Below are 4,070 nucleotides of genomic sequence, written 5' to 3'. Positions count from 1 at the left end.
GGGCCGGTCAGCAGGCGCACGCCCTTCCCGTCTTTCCACGCTTTCCTGAAGGTTACCGCGGGCAGAACCGGAAAACAGGGAAGAAATCAACCCCGCATTTCAAACCTCCCAAACCTGTCGGCCGACCTCTAGTCTTCAGAAGGAGGAAAGCAAGCAAATCCACAATGTTTTTAGGGCCTGGAACCACACATACATGCCACTGAGCGCCATTCACTCCTTAACCCACCCCGCGACGAACCAAAATTACGGTAGAAGGAGTCAACCAATCAGAGCGCGGGGGAGGAGGCAGGGTGTCGTCGCAGCCATATTTACTACGGGAGGAAATTGGAAGGAATGCTTAACGCCGGTAAAAAAGGAAGACAGAGAGAGAAGGGAAGTAGACGGTAACGGTTAGATCGTTCCCATGCCCTCAGTTAAAATGGCGACCGTAGTTGCTTCATTAGCTTCACAGACTTGGTATCGGCACCGCGGAGACGTCCTGCGTCCGGCCGCAGAGCGAGTCGGGAAACGATTTTAAACGGAAGAGGTGGCTGAACGCCAATTTGCCGCTTCTCAAAGGCGGGATTTCCGAGCTAGCGTTGGCCTCTGAGGGCTCAAGTGGAGAGGGGCGAGGTGGGACACACTGTCCCTTGCCCTTTCCCTCCGCGGGCTGAAGCTGACTCCTTATGAGCGAGGGTCGCGGAGCTGGTGGTTGAGGCAGCGGATATATCCCTTCGGCTTGAGGTGCCAGGCTGGGCTGGCGTCTTTGGGAGCGGAGGTCTTTCTGGGCTCGTTTGCGTCCGTCTTGAAGCGTCTTGTGGTGGAGCTTGAGGGAATTTGGGAGGGCCAGGGGTTCTTCTGGACTTTCTCTTTGCTGTCATTTTGGCGGCTTTTTTACCTCGAGGGATTGCAGTTTTGATGGAGTTTTGGATCCCGGCTTGAAGAATGATTCGTGAAGGGAATGGGTGACAGCGTCATCACGGCATTTTATTGGTAAGATACTTTGTTATTGGTTCAGCCATAGCAGTAAACTTTGTGTTTTGCCCTGTCGTGTGGTCGTTACCTTTACAATACTTGGCTGCTCAAGTGCGTTTCACAGGAGCTGCTTAGCTCTGGGCTAAGCATTTGTTGCAGGGTAAAGCCAATTCTGATTCCGTGTTGAAACTGTTTCTTTGACTTGCTTTTAGTTGCTTTTGTTATTGTAGTACATAGTGGCCTGCCTGAGAATTCTGCACCTCTGCCTGACTGTTATTAAAGTGCCTTGGTTTAGAACCCTGCCCGCCTGTAGATGACAGGAAGGAAGAAATTAGTACATCCCCTGCCTAAGGCTTGTTCTTCTAGGAGGTACTTTCAAGATTAATGGCCTTTTTACTTTGTTTCCTCACCTCCTCCCATCTCTCATCTATAAAAGAACTGGCATCTAGCGCCGGATAAGATGGTTATTTTGAGATGTTAGTCTACCATCTTCTTGGTCAACTGGCTTTCCGAATACAGTCATAAAATAAAGAAAATTTATTTTCTTTATTGGAAAATAATTGGCTTCCCTGAACACCTCATCTCTGAATCATTGACCTGTCTTGTGGTGAGCAGAGGGAGCTTGGATTTGGTAATACATTGGTGTTATTGGGCAATTGGACTTAGGTGTTGGTGGCAAGGTACAAAGGTGATTTAAGTAAGGGTCCATTTCTTCACAGACTTAACCACAGGGAAAAAAAGACCTTTCTTCACCCCCTTCTCCTACCATTTACACATGCATAAAACATTTTGCATTCAACCTTAGAGGGCTGTTAGATTTTGGGAAGACCGTTTGTCCATGGATCTTGGGGTAAGAACTAAAGCAGTAAAGAGTGAACCCAAATAGGGTCAGATACTATGATCAGATAAGGTGGTGCCTTGAAGCCCAGACAGAGAGTTCTGACTCCATTTATTTAGGTGTGTGGGAATTGTTACGGGATCTCAAGCAAGGTAATGACAAGGTAAGAGAGGTGTCTATGGAAAAACTAGTCTTGGGTTGGGAAAAGGGTTGGGTTGGGGAAAGGGGCTTGAGTTGGAAATAAGTGGCTAAAATTAAGAATGGAAGTGAAGGTGATTTGAGAGGGCTAATAAATATATTTTTAAGGAATATATCACAATTTGATGGTACTTTGGATGTAAAACTTGAGTGAAGAGTAAAAGATGACTAAGGTGTATTTTAATAGGCAGGGAGAAAAATGAGAAGGAAGAGTTGGAATTGTTACCGAGAAACAGGGTAGTTGGAGAGGAAAGATTGGTCGTGGAATAATGTTTAGCTTTGAACTTAATGAGTTCGAGGACACAGAAGTTCAGTGTTTTACAGGAAATTGGAAATGCAGGTGCAAAAGTATGGGACTAGAGGAGTCGTATATTGAATGAATGTTTCCTTATGGAGAACAAGTGATTTCAGAGTTTGGGGAGACACCAGCTGTTGCAACTGGAGGAAGCAAAGGAGTCAGCAAATGAATCGGAGGAAACTATAAGAAACAAGGAGGAGAAATAGTTGAGTGTTTGAAAAGAACAAGATAGCAGAAAGTTTAGAGGAATAAGGATGAGCAAACTTGATGACCCAATGATTGTCCATGATTTTCACAAAAACATTGTTGACAGTCTTCAAAGGGCCAGTGGTAATCTTCAAATTGCAGTGTCTTTGTAGTGATAGATACGTAAGAGATTGCTAAAGATATCTAGTAAAATATTTATTAGTAAATGGAGGCAATAGTTGTATACCACATTTCCAGGAAATTGGTCTCAAAAGGAATGAGATGAATAGGTTTTAAACAAATACGCTCAGCAGTGGAAGAAAAGTATCCTGTGGAGTAGAGATAAGAGATGATAGAGGTTTGAAATAAACATGGAAGATTGTGCCTAAGGGGGATGTGAAGGACTATGGAGATCGAGAATATCAGTTGATGGATTGACTTTAGAAAGCAAGTAAAAGGACCTCTTTCCTTATAGTTGGAAGGAAGAATGTTAGGAAAGTAAAGTATTGAATCAAAATATATTTTTAACCTCTTTAATTATCAGGCAGGGCAAAAATACTCATTGTTGAGTATGTAGTGAGAAAATAAAACAGATATAAATCATTTTCTGATCTTTAATGCATGGATTGGGCTATTTCACATTACTGTAGTATTAAATGCTTAAGGGAAATGTTTTCTCAAAACCAGTCCTTTAAGCTAGTAGTCTTTCTCTCACTTTTGTTGTTCAGTTGCTAAGCCTTGTCTGACTCTGCCACCCCGTGGACTACAGCATGCCAGCCTCCTCTGCCCTTCACTGTCTCCTGGAGTTTGCTCAGATTCACGTCCATTGTGTTAGTGATGCTATCTAACCATCTCATCCTCTGCCACCCCCTTCTCCTTTAGCCTTCAATCTTTCCCAGCATTGGGGTCTTTTCTGTTAAGTTGGCTCTTTGCATCAGGTGGCCAAAATATTGGAGCTTCAGCTTCAGTGTCAGTTCTTCCAATGCATATTCAGGGTTGATTTGCCTTAGGGTTGACCCTTTTGATCTCCCTGCAGTTCAAGGGACTCTGAAAGTTGTCTCCAGCACCACAGATCGAAAACTTGATTCTTTGGCACTCAGCCTTCTTTATGGTCCAACTCTCAATTCCGTACATTACTACTGAAAACATAGCTTTCACTAAACGGACTTTTGTTGGCCAAGTGATGTCTCTGCTTTTTAATACACTGTCTAAGTTTAATACACTTTGTCTAAAGAGCAAGTGTCTTTTAATTTCATGTTTGTAGTCACTATCTGCAGTGGTTTGGAGTCCAAGAAATCTGTCACTGCTTTCATTTTTTTTTTTAATTTTATTTTATTTTTAAACTTTACAATATTGTATTGGTTTTGCCAAATGTTGAAATGAATCCGCCACAGGTATACATGTGTTCCCCATCCTGAACCCTCCCCCCTCCTCCCTCCCTATACCATCCCTCTGGGTTGTCCCAGTGCACCAGCCCCAAGCATCCAGTATCGTGCATTGAACCTGTACTGGCAACTCGTTTCATACATGATATTATACATGTTTCAATGTCATTCTCCCAAATCATCCCATCCTCTCCCTCTCCCACAGAGTCCA

General features: G+C 43.6%; 1 protein-coding gene across 1 annotated transcript in view; it reads left to right on the top strand.

Moving 5' to 3' along the window:
• The first annotated feature begins 385 nt into the window (after positions 1-385).
• The window catches only part of CENPL (centromere protein L), a 24,628-nt gene continuing 20,943 nt past the window's right edge, over positions 386-4,070 (top strand). The window contains exon 1 of the mRNA XM_010850072.1: positions 386-972. The gene's annotated coding sequence lies outside the window, so the exon portion shown is untranslated. The remainder of the gene's footprint in view (positions 973-4,070) is intronic.

This window comes from Bison bison, unplaced genomic scaffold (genome assembly GCF_000754665.1).
Source record: "Bison bison bison isolate TAMUID 2011002044 unplaced genomic scaffold, Bison_UMD1.0 scf7180017864289, whole genome shotgun sequence".
In the NCBI taxonomy this organism is placed as follows: Eukaryota; Metazoa; Chordata; class Mammalia; order Artiodactyla; family Bovidae; genus Bison; species Bison bison.
The sequence above is the reverse complement of the archived record's forward strand: the minus strand, read 5'-3'. Positions and strand labels throughout refer to the sequence as shown.